Raw genomic sequence first — 22,250 nt, forward strand, 5'->3', positions numbered from 1 at the left:
TATGGTAAGTGGATGTGTAGAATTTATTATTCCCGCCTTAAGCTATTATTCCTTCTTCCCACCTTTAGTTGTTATTTTCCTATTTTCTCTCTTACAGATTTTAAGTTAGGTCATTTGCTTTTCTATTATGGAATAAATGGTGATTTCCTATATAAATAGGAGTCAACCCAAGTGTGTTAAGTTTTTGAGAATTAGCTAGAAGAAATATTTTCTGAGAATAGACTATTAACTTTACAATTGTGTTTTTATAGATTTGTGGTGTGTAATGAATTTCAAAATTGAATGAAATAGTTTTCAGCTTTCATATTGTGTTAGTAGTTTAGAGAAGCCAACCAAGGGGGCCGAATTGGAAGGTGGATTAGATTAAGATAGAATAAATTAATTTTCGAGCATTCATAGCATCTTAGTTAGAAGTTGTGAGTTCCTTCCAATAGCATCACACTTTCTGAATGTTCCTGCAGCGTATGTGAGAACAATTTTAGTGGTTGAGTCAAGTTGGAATATTTATTATATTTTCATTGTATTGCCAATGTTCATAGAGTTAATTGTGTTAGTTTCCTATAGCAATAGTGTAGGTTCTTTTCCTTGCATTTTTACTTTCCTACAGCATAAGCTTAGTGACTCATTAAGACACCTAGTGCACATACTGTGCTGACCATTTCAAGTATACATCCCTGGGTTGATAAGATTAAATTCACCTCATAGTAGGAGAAATAGTTTATAGTTTGAATATATTATTCCTAAGAAAGGCCTAGTGCATGACTATGATACACCTATTTTGATGCAGGTCAATTTGTTTGTGTTTGTGAGTAGTATGGTTGTGGAAATGAATAAAGTTGTGGATGATTTGGTGGTTGATCATGGGGAAGAAGAAATGATGGAGAGTAACAATTCTCAAATTGAGCTACCCAAAATTGAAGAGGCTATGAGGAAGGACAAGATAGCATACACTTATTTTAAGGAAGGTGGATTATTATCATTTATGGAATATTTTATTGATTTTTGGAAGAATCAATGGGTGAAGGTTAATGGAGTCTCATTTGAGATAAATGATGAGCTAATTACAAATGCTACAGGTCTGGTTATGGAAGAAAAAAATTGAAAAAAGTAGTAGAAGGTTGTAGACAAGAGTAGCTTAACAAAAAATTTCTAACCCAATGAGGTCCATGTTCATTTTTATGGTGGTTTCACTCATGAGAATTTACCAAAACCCTAGGATATGGTTTTATATGCTATTATGGGGTAAATTACCATGAAATATAGATTTAAAGTGTGTTTTTATTACCATTTCCCCATCCTTAACCACTTTAGGAATAGGGAATATATCAACTTTCGTTACCTTTTATTGTATTATATGGAAGATTGTACGTGGAATATATGCAAGAAGAAAGAAGAGGGTAAAAGTTATATTGTTTGAAAAAATATTGAGAAGCTTTTCACCTCTCTTGAGAAAAATAGGGAAGACCCCAAGGGTTGATTGTAGGAAGGATAGATACTAGAAAAAACTAGGGGAAAATCTTTAGTTTAGGCTCCTACCAAGGAAGAATCTAAAGACTTTATGGGTGGGGAATTTTCCTCACCAAGAAATGAAGGGGTTATGGAGGAAACCCTTCCCTTTTCAATTCCATATACTATTCTAGAGAACATGGAGAATTTGGACACCTAAGTCTTCTCGGTGGATGAATTCCCCTTTCCTAAAGGGTATACTTCTGGTCAGTAATTTGTGTGAGGAGTAACCTTTATTTACTTCTACCCTCATGTCACCATTTCAAGAGGATTGGGGTTGGTAATAACCTAGGAACAAAAAAGGGGACAGCTAAAGGCAAATGTGGGATTTGAGATGAGAATTGGAAGGCCACCAATAAGAGTGACAAGAAAAAAAGTGACTTCTCAAGAAATTTTCAAGGGAAGAAGAGGACCTTCGAGAAAATTCAAAAATGTAGTAAATAAAGTTTATTCTATGGAATATTCGAGCCTTAATAGCTCGAGGAAATAATTTTCTCTAGAAAAATATGATCAATGATCATAAGGTAGATACTAGATCATCATTCAAGAGGTAACGATTAATAAACATAACTTTGAAAGAGTTGTGGGCCACATTTGGCAAGGAGCTAAATATGCCTACAATGAAGCTCCCAAAGGGATAGAAACCATGTAGAGTCTTTGTAAACTCAACAAGGTTGAACTCCACTACTACCACCATTTTTTGGTTGTAGCCTTCTCTATCATGATTAGGTTTTGTGTTCTTTTTAACTTTTATGGTCCAAATACCAAGGCAAGATAGCAGGTTTGGGCAAATTTATTTATTAAAAATTGCAATGGTTCTAAAGTTATATGAATGAAGGATTAAAATACTCCTTTCTACTCCTTAGAGTAGCTTGGAGGACTTGAGGATTTTTCAAGGAGTATGCATGTTCTGGATAGATTCTTCAGAAAGAATGATCTCCTAGATATGGATTTATAGGGTGTCCCATTCATATAGTCCAACAATTGGCTAGGATACAATTGTATCCATGTCAAAATTAATAGAGTGGCCCCCTTCTTTGATTTGAATATTCTTCCTTTAATCTCTCTTCATGAATTTTCAAAGACTATCTTGAACCACTCTATGCTCCTATTTACTTGGCTACAAGGGAACTCCAACAAGAAGAAACCCTTTAGGTGTGAGATAATGTGGCATTCTCATCCTCAATTTAGAAACTAATATATTTCTCAGTGGTGGAATATAAGGGTCTAGTGCACGACTGTTTTTCACATATCTAAGAAACTTGAGATTATTAGAAGGGAGGTTTTGGCTTGGAAAAAATCCTCCTTTAGGGACATATTTAAAAAAAAAAAAAAAAAAAAAAATCAAAGGTAAACTAGAGGAGTTTCAAGAGAGTATGGTAAAGGGGGACCTTTCCTTTGCCACTCATGATGAATAACATAGTTGGAAAAGGAATGAAAGCAAGTTACTAAAAAAAAGAAGTCTTCTAGAAATAGAGAACTAGGGTTGTGTGGCTTACAAAAGAAAATAGGAATATGGCTTTCTTATATAGATTAATTTCTAAACATAAGAGGAGGAACACCACCTAGAAACTCTTTGATAATAACAATGTTGAGATTATGGATGATGAAGAGATTGGGGGCTAAATTGTCAGATATTTCTTGGAAATATATGCTCCTCCTCAAATGTAGGTGGATCAAAATATAAAGAATGATTTTTTGGAGTTCATAAACCCAATGATCAATGGCTGAAAAAATCAAGATTTGATGAAAAAAAAAATGAAAAAGATGTTATAGGGGAAATTTTTTCCATGGGAACCTTTGAGACTCTAGGTCTACATGGCTTCCACCCTAACCTTTTTCTAGGACTTATTTTATATCATCAAATATTACCTAGTTCACATGATTTAGTACTTTATAAGAATGCACAGAATTGTTAAAGAGTTGAAATAGACCTTTATTGTTCTAGTACCAAAGATGGGATATCCTACTCAATTTGAAGAGTTCAAACCAATTAGAAAATGAAATACAATTTATAAGATTCTATGAAAGGTTTTGGTGAATTACATTAAGCATATGATGGACAAGGCTATTAGCCCCACTCAAAAAGGTTTTATCCCTACGTGTCAAATTCTTGATGCAGTGACAACTTCCCATGAGGTTCTTCATTCTATGGAGAAGAGTGGAAACCTATGTATGGTGATGAAATTTTATTTTTCAAAAGCATGTGATAAGGTTAGGAGATAATTTATGCTCAAAATTCTAAGAAATTTTTTCTTTAGGGAGAGGCTAATCTCTTTGATTGGGAAAATGATAGGAAATATCTCTCCCTTCCTTACCTTTTATTGTATTATATGGAAGACTATATGTGGAATATATGCAAGAAGAGAGAAGATGGTAAAAGTTATATTGTTTACCACTAAGCTTTGATGTTTCACCTATTTAACTTCTATATACCTAGCAACCATAGATGCTTACCCTAATCCCTTCTCCTCTCAAAATTATTGAGGTTTCCCAAATGTCATCCCTTACTAGAACTATTTCTTAAAAGGGCACCAATAGGTTGAGCAAGAGACTAGGGTAGAAAAATCTATTAGCCACTCTTAGTAAGGAGAAAATTGTTACTTCTAAGTCCATTAATAACTCTAAGAAAAAAGGAAGCTCTAGACCCTAAATGAAAGCTACTAGGAGAAATTATGGGGACCATGAGGAGGAAGAGATAGGTAGTGAAGAGAATAATGAGGAATAATTACTGGGGATTAGGATAGCCCAATGTCCTCCCGAGTGTCTAATACTTTTAAAATTGAAATTAATACCTTGGAGTGTAGAAAAGAAGGTGATATTGGTGAGTAGGAAACAATTACTTCCCTAGTTAGAATCCTTAATATGCGTGTCCAAAACCAAGCAATAGATCTTATGGGGGTGATAAATATAAATATGGGAATATGGTGGGGGTGACATTTAGAAGGAGGAAAGTACTATCGGGTTGGAGGCTATGGCCAAAAAAAATTGCATAATTCACGGATTTTATCAAACTAGAAGAATCTATCACCAACTTGATCAAGAAAAATGAGGACTTGGAGGATAAGTTTCACAGGGTTGCTAAATTTTTTGTATGTGTGATGCATTCCATTACAACCACACTTCACCTCCTTTAGAGTAGGAAGGAGGATAGTGCATACACCAAAGACATATAGACTACCTATTCACTATGGGGCTTTTTTGTCGATGATTGGTTGTGTCTATTACTAGAGAAGCTAAGGAATCAGACTAAGGAGAGTTAGATCATGCTCTCTTTCTTTCTTTTTGTCTATGGTTGCTAGTTTCTACTTTCCCAAAGGGTTTTTTTTGTTAATTATTGGACTTTGTTTGTGCCTACAGATGTTTATTGGGCTAGTTTATTGTATAATTCTAACAAATCATAGTGATTAGTTGTAGTAACTTTAAGTATATAAATATATTAGTTTGATTATTTTTGATATTAAGGAAGGGGGTTAATTAATCATTCAGTAGTGACTTTTGACTATTCTTCAACCTTGTTTTTTTATGTTTTGGGTCAGCCCCCATTTCACTACTTTTTCATATCAAAAACAAGAAAAGGAAATTCCTATGTTTCTAATGGTTGCACATTGAAGAAAAATATAGATGTGGTAAAGATAGAAGGGACTAAATTTTCCTCTTGTAAAGAATTTAAGTTGGATAAAGATGTTCCAACTCATGCACCATCTTTAAAATATCTAAATGTTGATTCATATTTTTATGAACATGAACTTTAGGAGGTTATATCGACAATTCCTCGATTTTCTATCACAAAATGGAGGCATTCACTATATTTTTAAAATTTCCTTTTGTTATAATGCTATTGGGATTCAACTATGTAGTTTTTTATTCAGACTTATTGACTTGTGTCTCATTAGTATTATTTCAAAAACACCCATTTGGAGGGGGGGGGAGAGAGAGAGAGAGAGAGAGAGAGAGAGAGAGAGAGAGAGAGAGAGAGAGAGAGAGAGAGAGAGAGAGAGAGAGAGAGAGAGAGAGAGAGAGAGAGAGAGAGAGATCTTCAAATTTTTAAGTTTGACAAGTTGCCATTTATAGTGTGGCATGGAAAGTCTGTTAGACACACACACACACACACACACACACACACACACACACATTTGTGTGTATAAATTTTTTTTAGACAAACAAATACTAGTTAACTCTTGATTAGGCTTGTTCCAAAAGGGTGATTCTCAAAAGCTTCATTTTACACCTTTTAATGTGTTTTCTTAATGTAGTGTAGTTTCACAACTTTGTTGTCATCATGTTTAAATGTTGTCAATTCAATAGTTGTAAAATTACCACCATAATTTTATACACTTAAGGTTTCTAGTGTGTCAAATTTGAGCAAAACTAACATATTACATTTTTATGTCTTTAATCAATGTTTTCACACTTCTCTTAGAAATACATGTCCCATTTAACAAAATAACTTTTGAACAAGAAAAAAATGTTTAAACAATAGACAATGTGTCAAATTTTATGCTTTCTTTACAATACATATTGGACAAGAAAGTAAGATTTAGTTGTTTCACTAATGCAAGAAAATACATTGGTTATATTAAGCTATATTTTAGGAGCCTAGCATAAGAATATCTATTTGATATTCTTGAAATATAATATCTTGATCAATATTTTTTATAAAAAAATTATACATTTGAAAAAGTAAAAATAATAATTTAATATTAGAACTAAGCAATAAATAATAATATGCTTTAAACTAAATTTTACATAGTAGATTATATCCCTTATACAAATGTTAAATTTAATTTACCAATAAAGCTACAATAATAAATTTTAAATTATTTTTGAAGTAATAAATATAACAAACTAGAGTTACATATAGTCTTTATCAAGATACCTATAACTATCTTAGGCAGTAAAAGACACTCAAAAGTAATTTACACCTCTGACATGAGTGGCACTACAAGGGGTAATCAACACTTTACAAAAAAACACAAAACTTACTACATATTTGTGACCACTAACAATACAATTTAAAAAGTAAAGGTTGGGAGAATCCATATCTTTGTGAGTTAGTTGTAGGGTTTTATTGTTCGAATAGATAATAGGTTAGATTATCCAAAGTGGGAAAAAAGATATATCTTTGTTCTATTTGGAAACACAATATTGCAATGATAGCGGAAAATCCAATCCCACTACCCACCATCGATCCTCTATCCTCTACATTTGCATCTTCAATTTGTGCACATGTATTATTGTGATTTTCTTTTTTATCCAGAGCATACTTTAGTGTCATGTTTTCAAGTTGAGGCCCATATTTTAGTGTCCTATTTTCAAGTTGAGTTCCCTAGAAAAGATGAATCCTCAAAAGTAAAAAATTGCTTGTCCTATGGTGGTATTAACAAAGTTGAAAATAGCTTAACCTATTGTGGTATAAAGTATGATAACATATTGTGAGAAAGATTCAATACTTCAAGAAATGTGAGATTCAAGAGTTGAGAAAGAATATTTCCTAACAATTTTTTTTGGAAAGATATAAACACTCTAAGGTGAGCTATGGCTCCCAAGGATCTTGGAATTGAACCATTTATATTATTTTTTGATATGTTCAAAGAAATTAAGCCCTTTGGAAGTCCTAATAAAATAAACCAACATAAATACACGTGACCATAAAAATAAACCAACACAAATACAAGTGACAATCCAAATATACAATGTTTTAAGTAAAGGCAAGGAACATCTTTCATGACATATCTTGAAGAATTCACCATTCACAATGATCATAGATAAAATTATCCATGAAATAAAATTACACGCAAATCCATTTTAGGTGAAAGCACAACATGGAAATCACATTAGAAAATCTCACTCCGTAACATAACCTAACTCCCACTACCCACCATGGATCTACTACATCCACATCTTTTCCTTTAGTAGTTGAATTGTTCAATTCTTTATAATTGTCATTTCTTCCAAAACCAAGACTTTGAGTTTTGTTTTCAAGGGGAGGTACATGGAGATTATGATTTCTTAGAATAGAATAAGCTTCAAAGGTTAAAAATTTCTTCCCCTATGGTATTAATCCTGACAACATGTTATTAGAAAGATTCAACATATCAAGGAATGTGAGATTTAAAAGCTGAATAGGAATATTTCCTGATAGCTTATTTTCTAGAAGATCTAGAGATTCCAAGTAAGCCATGGCTCCTAATGACTTTGGAATTACACAACTCAAATTATTTTTTGATATGTTGACAGAAATTAATCCCTTGAGAAATCCCAATTCTAGACAAATATTACCTAACAAATTATTACGTGAAAAATCCATGAACTTGTGTTCCTTAATTATTTTCAAATATGGAGTTGCCCTTCCTTTTATCCAAATCATTATTTCATCAGTAAAGTTGAAACCAAAATATGTATTCCCAAAAAAGCCCACTTCCAAATATACAACATATTGTAAATGGAAACTTTGTGAGTTATTGATTAAAGCATTTAACTTGCTCACATCTGATGGAATATTTCCCGATAATTGATTATAAGGTAGGTCTAGGATTTGAAGATTTATCAACTTGAATAATTGAGGTGGAATTGTACCATTAAACTTATTAGATGCCAAACTAAGAATTCTCAAATCTGTCAACTTTTCAATCCAAGGAGGAATGCTACCTTCAAAATTGTTATTCCCTAGATCAAGTATTTGGAGACTTGTGCAATTTACAATAGATGTTAGAATAATACCTTGCAAATTGTTGCCATTCACATTTAACATGTGAGGATTCTGCAGATTTCCTAACTTCTTTGAAATCTCCCCTTACAAAATGTTTTGAGCCAATTTTAAAATTCATAAGTTAGAACAATGCCCAATATTTGAATGAATCATACCAAACAACTTGTTCATTTAAAAGGCCAAAGCTACAAGAGAATATGAATGGTTACATATAGAACTTTGAATTTCTCCACTCAGATTATTTCCTGACAATGATAAAATTTTGATTGTACCAATTGTTGCAGGTAGAAAGCCTTGAAACTCATTATTTGATAGATCTAACATAAAAGAAATAAAATCTAGAGCAAGAAGAGAGCCATGTAACCTATTTCCATGCAAGTCTATTGTATAAAATGAATGAGATATCTTGTGAGGTAGAGAACCTTCTAGATTGTTCTTTAAAAAATTGAGCATAGAAAGAGAAGGAAGGTCCCAAAGCCATGTAGGTAGATTTCCCACAATACTGTTATTTGAAAGATCCAATGCCCCCAACTGATATTGTTGGGATAAAAATGCAAGTATGTTGCCTTGTATATTTTAAGATCCCAATCCAAGTGAAGCCAAGTTTTCAAACTAAGGAACCCAATTTTTAGAGATGTTAATGTGGAATTGATTTTCTGAGAGGTCCAATTCTTCAAGGCGAGTGATATTTTCAAAAAATTGAAGTGAAATATTGCTGCTTAATCTATTAGAAGGGAGTGACAATGCATTTAAGGTGCCCATATTCAAAATACAAGGTGGAATTGTTCTTGAGAAGTGATTATGGCCTAGATAGACCTCACCTAATGCTGAAAGATGACATAGAGACAAGGGAATCTGACCTGTCAGATGGTTGTGACTAAGGTCTAGACATCTACGGGATGAAAAGCTAACTAAAGAGGATGGTATACTACCCTCCAAATTGTTATACCCTAGATACAAGGATTTGAGTTTTAAAAGGTTTGCAATAAAAGGCAGGAAAACTCCAGTTAAATTGTGTCCATTAAGGTCTAGCATGACCAATGAGGAAGAATGGCTCAGATTGAATGAAATATTTCCTTTCAAGTCAACATTATCCTGAAGTACAAGAGTGCTCATTCTTGAATGGGGCATAAAATTGGAATGCATGAAACCATTTGGACCACACATACTGAGATCAAGTGATGTTGGGATAAGCTAACTCAACCTTACCATGATTTATTGCTTTATTTGTGCTTTCTTGGAAAGTTGCTAAATGAAGCTAGATTTTTCCACAAGAAAAGAATTAGAATAAAAAAATAGAAAGCTTCTATTTTTTTGGTGATTTATTCTCTTATGTTTTGTTTTATGCAAGGGTTGTGCATAAGGAAGTTTCTAAAATAATTTTTAGATGTGTTGAATGTAGACACTTTAGAAAATTTTTCCTCTTGTATGAAAACTCTACCAGTACAAAGCATCTTTGTAGAGAATTAAGAAAGAGATAAGAAGTTATTTGCATAGGGTTATGCTACCAGATTTTCTCTAGAATAGAGAAAGATGTAAATCTCCATGTGAAGGCTGAAAATGTATTGTAACTTTTTGCTAAATAATACATTAGCTTGATGGTTTGGAGGGTTGAGGTTTTTACTTAGAAAGCTTTTCCCCACATATATCTGTGTTCTCTATTCTGTCTCATTCTTTCAGTTTCATGATTGTAGAATAATAATCTCTACGTCATAATGCTGCTGCGATTTATCTAGATCAGTAAATTGCAATTACTTTCCTTTAAGGTTTTAATTGTGGGAAATCAACTATTTATTTTTTCTTTTATGACATAGTAGTATGCACTCATATTTTCTTATTAGAAGTTGTTCAATGAACTATTGGATACATGATGTGCATATTGATCTTAGATGAATTTTTGGGATGCTCTCATTTCCCTTCAATTGTTATCAAAGCCCATTTTTGTGAATTGCATGTTGCTTGCATGTCAAGATTCACAAAGTTTTTAGTTCTAGGTATTTCTTCTATTAAGATTTCTTAGCTTGCAGAGCTTGAAGAAATTTGTTTTGAAGAAATTGACTGATAATTAATCCTTTGATGAGTGGAAGTCTTTCTGTTGATTTATTCTTTTAGGAGACAAAAACAATTTCTTAAAGGATGGTGAAGACAAAGAAAATAGAGTTGGTCATGTCAAAATGACATTGATCTAGAGCTCTTGGTTGACAGCAGAATAGTTCTTGATGCATGGATATTTGAAGGTGTCTTTTTTGTTACCTAGAATGCATAGAGGTATGGAGTTGATCATTGGATGATCTAGAAGCTTTTGGATAGCCTATCTCTCTTAGATTCATGTAATAGTAGTGGTTGTGGGATTGGTCTACAACTGGGCTTGAAGTTCCAATACTATGTTTTCATCTTCGATGTTTATACATGCATGGCTTGGATTTTTGTTCTTTGGATCTAAGGGATTTATAGATTTTCCTAAAAAATCTATGGTTATGTTCAGTTATGATAATCCATTATTCTATGTTCAATTGGTTGGTATTTTATTCAAACTTTGAGTCTTCCAGATGAGAAGTGGGTGTGGATGTGCATGGGTGTTTATAAGAAAAAAAAAAAATTTAGGTTTTGCATGCTAAAATACAAACTTAAGGTTTTTTGTTGATCTACTGAAGAGCTATTGTTTGGACTCTTGTTCCTTTAGAGTGGTACCAAATGAGATAGTTGTAGTTCTACATGCATGAATTCTTTTTGCATGGTGAGAGGTGGTGTTTTTCTTTCTCTACATGGAGATCTTGGTATGTGATTAGTCACTCAATATTTTTGCGGTGATGCTTTGTTGGATTCCTAGACTATGGTGCTTGTTGTGGACATAATTGGCAAATTAGATTTGTGCTTGATCTAGTGTTTGAGTCATGTTTTCTACATGATTATTCTATTTGATCTCATTTAAATATGTCACTAATGTGATAGTGGGTTCACATGTTGCAATGATTGGATCTACAAGTTATGTAGTCAGATGGGTAGGCCACCCATTTAATTGTAGTGGGATAACTTGCATGTGGAGTGTCTATATCCACCAAATTTGATTTAGTGTTGGTGCAAATTTTGTAGCTGCCCTTGTGGTCACTTATGCATTTTTGTGATTTCTTTGAGATGAGAGGATGGATGATATTTGAGTACTTGGATAGTCAGTTATGTTGTCCTATAGCATGGTGAATTTCCTTAGTGTGGAGATCTTTGTTTCACCTAGTGTGATTTGTGGGCCTAGATGATTTTCATATTTGGAGGATGGTGTGTCATATTATTGGAGACCTTGGTATCATGATATAGTGGGAGCTTTAGTAGTGCCTGTATTTTTTCTATCATATGGTGATGGATGATCTTCTTTAGTGTTGCAGATGTTGGAGGATTCCTTAGATCTAGTTGTTGCAGAAGGGTCTTTCACATTGGTTGGTTCACTAGTTGGAGATGGTATCTTCATGTGATTGGAGATATTGACATATTTATGATTCAAGGGGTCCTTGGTAGGGATTTTTTTTATTCTTTTATTTAATATGTTCTTATGGTGGCTTTTATGTCATGGTTCTCTCTTTATTACCAATTTAGAGTTGTGACATGATACAGTTATTTGATATGGTCACATGAAGCATATTTTCTCTTTGGATGAGATGGTTTAGATCATGATGTCATGTTTATATTCCTAATTCCATGGTTGGAGCTTTGACATTGATCTTGTTTTAGTTTCTTGGTATTTGAGTACTTTGATCATTTTCTTGATACTTCATGACAGTGCTATGTTGTAGTGGAGTTTTGCATGGAGTGATTGATTACAAGTGCTTGTGGATACTTGGGTGGACCCACAATAATGGGTTACACTTTTTTGCCTAAACTGACACTGAACTATGAATTTTCAAGAAAACTTTCACATTCAGATGCGAATTGCCATTTAACGGTAAGGAATTTGAAGATGAAGTAAAATACAGTCCTTTAGGATTTTCTATGTAGATTCTAAATATTTTTTTTTAATTGATTTGATTGAATTAATTTTTCTCCCAAGAAAATTACTATGTTATCAAAAACCTGATTTTTAAAAAGTGACATTGTTTTTGACACACATAACTTTTTTTCTACAATAGATATCAATATAATTCTTTCGAATTTAGTTTTTTAACATCCATACCAAAACTGTAAAGGTGATTTGATGTCTTTATCATCAGTATTTCATATTTTATCAGAGTTTAAAGTTGACCTAACACTAATTTGGACATACATGGCTTTTGACACATGTAACTTATTATATATTTATCCAATTTCAATTTTTTTTTTTGATTGAAAGAGGACTCAAATACAGAGACTGTAGTTATTTTTTAGAATTTTTATTCTCTTATTTACTATTTTTCCATGAGCGTTCAATATATAGATTTATTTTTTATAATGAACCTCTATTCAATTAACGTAAAAAAATGTATACTAAAAAAATTCAAAATTTATCAAATCCATATTCATTAGAAAGCTCATTCTAAGTATTTGAGTCATGGAAAATGACATGCCTTTAGTGCTCCATCTGAACCTAGAAATTGAGCCTGGAAGCCATGAAAACAACTAAGAATGTTATAGGCTTTGTAAAAGCCACTACTTTACTAGTTTCGATAGAAACTAACTTTCTATCGAAACTTTTTTAATACTTTCGATAGAAACTATTTCTAGTTAGTTTCTATCGAAACTAATAAGGCCGAGTTTTAATGTAAAAAATAATTTCGATAGAAACTATTTTTTAGTTTCTATAGAAACTATTTAGTTTCTATAGAAACTAAAAAATAGTTTCTATCGAAACTATTTAGGATAAATTTTTTTTGCATAGTTAGTTTCGATCGAAACTGCCATCAAAAGTAGTTTTGATAGAAACTTTTATAGTTTCTATTGAAACTAGATGATTACATTCTATCAAAATTTTTTTGGCAAAAAATCCGACTTTTGCAATTTTAGAGGAATTTCTTCCTCCAAAAAAGTGTAACCCACTATTGTGGGTTCATCCACTTGGAGACTTAGGTGAGGCTAGAGTTCTCTTAAGATGAGAGACATATTGTTGAGATGTATACTCTTGGTGAGATTTCAACAAAAAGTCTGAGGAGCGTACACCTTTGTTGGATGTGAGTTCAATATAGACTTATGAGGATATTGTTCTTGGATAAGTCACAAGGTGACTTGCATAACTTGGAGGAGCATTGTCATTCCCTACTCTTGGTCTACTTGGTAGTTTATCACTTGAAAGGTATTTCCTAATGTTAGTTTTAGGTGCTTTATCTCTTTTTTCATATTCATGGATCTTGAGTTGTAGTTAGATGGTTCTGGAGGATTCGTTGTGAGAGATGGATAACATGATTATCTCCTAGAGGTGTACTTTCATTTATGATGAAAATAGGAGATGGTATTGGGCTGATTTCCTAAAATGGGAATGGATTTGTTTGATCTTCTTTGAGAGGCTTACATCCATGTAGATTTATGATATCATGTTATGTTTGATCTCTTGAGGTTAAACAATTTTGGATGTTGTTGTGGCTTTTCTCTTGGGGTTGTGAAGGAGATCATACTTGGCATAGTTAACATTTAGAAGTGTTTGTAGAAGGACATGCTACATGCTTATGATTTGCATTTCCTTTCTTTGGTCTTGGTTGTCTTCTTGGATGTTTTGGTTCACATAAGGGTATGTGCAAGATCATGGTCAACCAAACTATGCTCTTAAGTGGCAATAAAAAATCAAAAAATTATGGTCATGTCAACTTGACTTGCAATTTTCTACTTGTTATTGAATTTATATCAAAAAGTTGAGAGAAAAGAATATCTAGAAAATTGAATCTAGTTTCTAAACTACTAGGACTTATCTTAGAAAAAAAAACAATTGATTGGTCAAAATTTTGAATTTTAATGCAATATTATAAAAAAAATTAGAACAAAAATAAGAAGTAGATGTATGTCTGACCACCTTAATCAAAATCAAATGATAATATTTTTTAATAATATTCTAGATATAAGTAGTAGATGCATGCTTGGATGTGACATATATTTTTGGTTATTTTTATTCTAAATAAATAATTAATAATTAATTTTTTACTTTAGTATTTTTGGAATTAAAAAAATCTTGTGTCTAACCACCTTAACTAATTCAAAACTCTACAAAAATCAATTTTTCATTTTTTTCCTTATAGTAGAAGAAACATAGAATGTGATGTATCTTTTGAATTTGAAAAATGTTGTACCATTTGAAAGTTATAGTTGTTTTTCAAGTAGTGCATCAATCAACACTTTACATGTAACTCCATTAGAGAATGAGTAATAATTACTTCCTAAACTCATAATGTGACAAACCTTACATTTATGGAAAGATAAGAACATTCTTAAGAAACCCTTTTCTTTCCATCAGATTTTGGTAAAATAAAAGTTGCCAACTACATGTTTGAAGTAATAATCATATAAAAATAGGCCAAAAGAACATTTTTATGATGTTTTTAAAGTTGACCATATAGGTTTGGTATCAAAAGATATAGTAGACCTTGTAAAGATATTAATTATTTTCATTTAGTATCAGGGTCGGTGGAAAAAAAAGTTGGAATATATTTTGAAATGGTTTGAGATATTTCAAAACTATAGATTTTTCAGATCACCACGTTTTGGCACACCATGATCCTGCACATACCCATAACATTTTTTTTTGAGATCTATTGGAGCTATGGTGGTCACTCTTTTGTGGTCTTTTGTTATCACTTGTATTTCATTATTTTTTGTGATGAAAAGGTAGTTTCTTTATCTCTTTTCTTTGTTGGATGTGCAGAACATGGGAGAGTTTTGGAGACTGGATGAGAGACATGTTTATTGAAGTGCTTTTGCTAAAAGATTTGCATATCTTTTTGGATGGTCCTTGGTACTACATGATTGCACTTTATTTTTGTTGTTATCAGTAGACTCAGTATGCTTTTGATTTTTTCAGATTTGACATTACCCATGTAGTGGGAGTTCTTGTATGTATTTGGTCTTCATTGAATGGTTTGCACATAGAGCTTGAGGTTGTAGTTTATGGGTTGGTTATGTTGCTAGCATGAGTTTTCTGGTGTTAGATACCTTTGAGGTATGGGTGATTGGATGAGTTAGCATTTACTGTGGATGCTATTTTCAATCTCGTGGGTTTATTAGTTGGATTGGACCAATCACTTTGGTTGTTGTTCTGGCTGATGTTTTATCTTGTTTTCTAGAGGATGACTTCACATTTTTGTCGGGCTAAGAATTTGATGCTTTTTATGCTTTTGTGTGTCTCACAAGCATAGTGGAGGGGTGGTAGTCTATGTAGCCTTTGTTATCACTAGGATCTTATGCTTGTGTTATTTGGACATGTGTCTAGTTGGAGCATGAGTGCATGTGTTAACCTTTATGTTGTTTCATGAATGGTTGTGATGATATAGTTTCATCAGTTTGAATCTTGTAAGGTCTTTGTCAAGTGGGAGATTGTTGGGATAAGGTGACTCAACCTTACCACAATTTATTGTTTTATTTGTGCTTTCTTGGAAAGTTGCTAAATGAAGCTAGATTTTTCCACAAGAAAAGACTTTGACTAAAAAAATAAAAAGCTTCTATTTTTTGGTGATTTATTCTCTTATGTTTTGTTTTATGCAAGGGGTGTGCATAAGGAAGTTTCTAAAATAATTTGTAGATGTGTTAAATGTAGACGCTTTAGAAACTGTTTCCTCTTGTATGAAAACTCTATAAGTACAAAGCATTGTTGTAGAGAATTAAGAGAGAGATGAGAAGTTATTTGCATAGGGTTATGCTGCCAGATTTTCTCTAGAATGGAGCAAGATGTAAATCTCCATGTGAAAGCTGAAAATGTATTGTAACTTGTTGCTAAATAATGCATTAGCTTGATGGTGAAAGGTTTCCCCCATGTATATCTATGTTCTATATTCTATCTCATTCTTCTAGTTTCATGATTGTAAAATAATAATCTATATGTCATAATTCTGCTGAAATTTATCTAGATCGATAAATTGCAATCACTTTCCTTTAAGGTTTTAATTGTGGAGAAATTTCTATGTTTGTTTATGCTTTTATGACATAGTAGTATGCACTTGTATTTTCTTATTAGATTTTGTTCAATGAACTATTTGATATAGGATGTGCATACTGATCTTAGATGATTTTTGGGATGCTCTCATTTCCCTTCAAGTGATACTATAGAGGAGACATTCTCAAACCAAGAGGGTAGTGATCCATGTTGGAATGAATTTTGACCTATGTGTAGATGTGATAAACAAGTGAGGTTTGAGAGATCTAGAATATTACCTAATAGCCCACAATAAGATAGGTGAATCTAGGTGATATTGTGAAGATCGTTGACGACCTCACCCCACTGCTCAAACAAATTGCTCAAGTTGACTTCATCCATTTCAAAAAATTCTAGGCTTCTTAGATTTCTAACCCATACATCAAACTTGTTGCTATGCAACTCATTCTATTGCCACTAATTATCTAAAGTTTTAAAATCCCAATAATTATCTAAAAGATCCAAATGATGCAAGCTTGACATATTCACTAGCTCCACAGGAACTTCACCACAAAATCTAGCTCTTGAAAACTTAAGAAATGTCAGCCTCTACAATTTTGATAGTTTAGGATGAATAGAATTACCTTGAAAGTCATTACTGCTGAGATCTAAGTGTTACAGCTACTGCAGATTCAACAATGATGGACGAAGCGATTACTTAAATAGAGGGTGATGACATAGGATGTATGATAATCACATGCAACACCCTCCCAATCATAATAATTCAATCCCCTCCAAGAAGATAGCCAACCAGAGGAAAGATTAAAACCTTCCTTCAAATCCAGTAAATAACTTCTTTCATCTTGTAAACACCCATCTAAAAATGAGAAATAGGATTGCAGCATTATAACCCATATCAATAGAGATCCAAAGACCGCATAAGTCTTGAAGGAAAGAGGAGCCCTTACATTCATTTTTTGTAATGTACAACCCTTTCCCCACTTGGCTATATATATCTGAACAATAACATAATTCAAAGATTTTATAAATATATATTCAAAGATTCTATAAATATATATTCTACCTTGTCTTGATATTTTTGGAGGCTATTTCGCAACAACACAACAACTTCTATGGAAACTTTTTTGGAATAGAAATGTATGTCGGATGAGGAGAATGGATTTTTCTCACCATACTATTGAATATGAGAAATAGGTTCCCAAAATTATAATACATATCGATCAAAATGTAGTGCCCAAATAGATTTTAAATGGAAGAAGAACCATTGAATTCTTTTTTGGAAATTACAATTCTTCCCTCAGCTGGATATGTATATCCAACATTAAAATAATTCAAATATTCTATAAGGATATTTTTGGTGACATAATAGAGGGGGAAAAGGTTTGATGAGTTGACTTAAGCATTTACATTAGTGTCACATTCACACAGAAAAATTGAAGATGAAAAATTAAAGATTTGGAGAAATATTCCTATTGGATTGGCAAATGCACAAGGTTCTTTAATGACTTTATAGACTTTTTTTGTCGTAAGTAGGAAAACTTTAAGATTTGGAGAAATGTCCCTCTGGGATTGGAAAATAAGCAAAAAAGATTAAAGATTGGGAGAAATGTCCCTATTGGATTGGTAAATGCACAATTCTTTAATGACTTTATAGACTTTTTGGTGGTACACAAGAAAAATTAAATATTTCGAGAAATGTCCCTGTGGGATTGGCAAATGCACTCATGATTCTTTAATTATAGTTATAATTTATAAAAATTCTAGCAATTTATTATTATAGCAATTCTTCTTGGAGCTGCATCATGTAAACTTCAAGCTAAACACTTGTGGGTTGATATTGGCATACTACATACCTTGGCTCATAGAGAAAAGATCTCCTTTCTACACATCTTTCTTGTCTTTGACCATAATCAAGAGCTCCATCAAACAAGCACTATTTTTTACATTCATCATTGCCTTAGAGATCTTCTTATTAAACTCAACAAGAATCATGGCATCTGACCTAATGCATCTAGTATCCTTGCCTAATATGGTCTATACTAGCTGCAAATTAATCACATTATCATAATTGAATATCCCTTCAAACTTTGGTCCAGAGTGGTCCTTGCTTAAATAGCTCCCTTGATAACTCCACATACACTATCCAGGATCCTAAATATAATCCCATGACTACATTGCAACAAGAAGCCCATGCCTAGCACCTGAACTAGACTTAAAGAGCCATCTACATCACCCAAAATTCTACCTCTTCAAACAATAAATAGAATAACATCATCCAATATTATTAATAGATGCTTATCCACATCTCCCTTGAGCCACCACATACTAAAAGCCCCTAAGTACTTTAATCCATCTCATTTTGTTACATAACTTATTATAATGTCTAACAATCTCATTAAATTCATAAGCTGACTAATCTTTCATAATGAAGGTAGCAAAACTACTCTAATCATTTTTAAAATCTATAGTTATTCGGCCTTGATGTTAATATTAAGTAATAGGTGATTAACTTAGTATAGGTACAGATTATTTAATTCTATATTAATATTTAAAATCTTAATGACATTAGATATTATACCATTAATTGTTTGTATTAAAATATTACAATACTAGTTAAATATGATATATTAATCTTAGTATACTATAGATTTATATTATATCATATGGTTATATGGTTATTAATCATTTAAATATATTACATACAAACAATAATATTAGATATAAGTATGAATACTATAATGGTTTAATATATATGATAACAAATTATATATGCATATTAACTATATAATTAAATAATGGCTGAGGTCATATTAATTAGATTTAAATTAATTTATAATAGATTATAAATTTAAGTTAATATATTATATAGTATATTATATAATAGTTAAACTTAAATGTCATTAATATATATTTATGGGATTATAGTATTAATATACTTTATAGATATGTAATATAGGTTTATTATACTTAACGTTAAATATTTTAGTTTATATTAATATATAGATAATATATTATGTACAATAATTTATGTCAATAAATATTATATTACTATTAATTTAGTCATATTTAATTTTATTGTTCTACTATTAATTTAGTATAATATTTATATAACTATTAAAAATTATAACTATATTTATGACTTTATAGGGAGAAAAATTAATTAGACTAATAATATTATATATAATAAATTAAACTATATATAAATTAAACATTAAGGGTCCTAGGACCCCTAGAAACACATATATATCATGAAATGTGTTAAAAGGGGTCATAGGTTAACCTATGATTCCTTTCAACACATATGATCAATTATAATATATCCCTAGGGGTCATATGTTCTTATCAAAAGTGTCAAAGGGGGTCATAGGTTAACCTATGTCCCCTTTCGATCCATATGAACAATTATAATATGTCCTTAGGGATCCTAGGACACCTAGGGACATATGTTTTCATGAAATTTTTTGGAAGGGGTTATAGGTTAACCTATGATCCCTTTCAACCCATATGAACATTTATAATATCTTCCTAGGAGTTCTATGACCCATATGGACATATGTTGTCATGAAATGTGTTAAAAGGGGTCATAGGTTAACCTATGACCTCCTTCATCCCATATGATCAATTATAATATGTCCCTAGGGGACTTAGGAACCCTAAGGACATATGTTATCATTGAATGAGTCAAAAGTGGTCATAAGTTCTCCTATGACCACCTTTGACTCATATGATCAATTATAATGTTTCCCTAGATGTCTTAAGACCCTTGCGGACATATATTATCATCGAATGAGTTGACAAGAATCAAAGGTTAACCTATGACACTATTTGACACATATGATCAATTATTACATGTCCTTAGGGGTCCTAGAATTTTTGGGGACATATGTTCTCATGAAATGTGTCAAAGGGGGTCATAGGGCACCCTATGACCCCTTACGAGCCATTAGAACCAATATCCTATATACTATATCATATAGTATAAGAAAATATATTAAAATATTATATAATATGATGTGTTATAATATATATTATGGCACATAAATAAAAATATCATTTGTAATAGAAAAGACCTCATTCACATAATAATAATAATAAAACACACTTTACTTGCAAATCATAGTGATCATGGAGGGAATAATCAGGACCTTCCTCAACTTTTAATTCACATAATCCATATTCCATGTGGTTCTTTTACATATTTCGGCAAGAGACTGTCGGGTATTCAATACATTAGATACCCAATATTTCACTGGTGAACTTTTAAAAAAATTATTGTGGTCCCCTTCCCCAAGACATGCAAATATCCAAATTCTTTTTCATAGGTTTTGAAGTTTGACAAGAAAAATATAAAATTTGGGCCTTGAATATGAAAAAGTAGTTGAATCAATTGATTAGGTATCCTAAAATTACTAACACTATGTGGAGTAGTAGTAGGTGAAATTATAAATAGTAGATGAAGGTGACAAATGAAGAAATTGAAGAATACAAAGAAATAGATAGGGAAAACAATCATAGAAAGAGAAAAGCTATGTTAAATGTCAATGTTGTAGAGCCCATAACAGTAGTTTCTAGTGAAGATGATGTTGAATTTGATTCTATGAATTAATTTAATGTTGTGAATGACCATTTATTAATTGAAGAGGAAAAAGTAGAGATTGAAAGGGAAAATATAACAATTGAGAATGATAGTGATAATATTGTAAATGAACCTTACATGTCTCCTCATTATAATCAAAATGAGGTTCCTTGTAATAAAGATAGAAAAACACCTGAACCTAAACCTAGCAGAACACTAAAGCAGTTAATAGAGATAGACGAGAACATTTTGAGCACATTGGAAGGGAAGAGATCACATAGAATTGTTCAACTCTGAGCTTCAAGACAATATGAATAGTTATTTGGAAAAAAGACATTGGTGAAGGAATGCCAATTTCTTTTGTAATTTTTTAGGATGGACAAACTAAGACCTATGCTATCCTAACTAAAAATTTGTGTCAACAAGAAAATGGAGAGAATGTCATTATTGTGAGGAATTTTTAGTGCTCTTAATAGCATAGGAAAAAATAGATGGGAAAAGCACAAGATAACAACTCATAGGTTTATTGTAGAGAAAATTTAAAGAAGAGAGAGACATAAGTCATCTTACTTTTAGTAAAGAACTTGAAAGAAGAGAGAGACTTGATGATCCTCTTCAAACTGATACATGGTCCTATTGTAGGGGATATTCACATTTTGAAAAGAAACATTATGAGGATGTGAAGGAACAATTTGTCTAATTTTGTCAATCTAGCTCAATAGTTTCACCAAATGTGAAGGATGTTTTCAAGTTGAGAATTAGAAATAAAGACCATACCCCACATCCAAAAAATCATTTTGAGGGAAGTCAAACAACTTTGGTCAAATAGTTTGGTGAGACTAATCTAACATTGCATATATTATGAAGGGATTTTGAATCAATGAAACCATTTTACTACATGTGTTTCTTAAGATTCAAAATACATGTTGTTGCAAATATCATGTGGACCTTTTTATTCACCATAAAGTATTACACTCTATCCATTGTACTTTGCATACTAATGAAATGTTGCAAATTTTTAGTGTTAGTTACCTTCCAAAATCATCAAGATCATTACTAGATCAATTCGTATGTCCTAGAGATGATGGTTATTATTCTTAATAGAAATGATTTCTTAAATAAGACATGCTCATAATGTGGCAGTTTATCAAAAAAATTGACAAGTTTCCATGAGGGGTGCACAGAAGATATTAGAAATGTTAATAAACAATTTTTCTCATATGATTTTATATGCAAAACATAGAAAAATGTATACCAACAAATGAATTCCTATACATGACTAAGGAATTCTCTACTTAAAGTTTCTTCAATAAAAATAGGCATAGCTACCTTTATTGCAAATAAAGATTTTTTGATCTTTAAACTAAACAGAACGATCTTTTTAGAATGCAATCTGCCGACAATGTTGAATCAACTTATTC

Source organism: Cupressus sempervirens, chromosome 8 (genome assembly GCF_028749045.1).
Source record: "Cupressus sempervirens isolate cs-2001-9-10 chromosome 8, ASM2874904v1, whole genome shotgun sequence".
NCBI classification, from domain to species: Eukaryota; Viridiplantae; Streptophyta; class Pinopsida; order Cupressales; family Cupressaceae; genus Cupressus; species Cupressus sempervirens.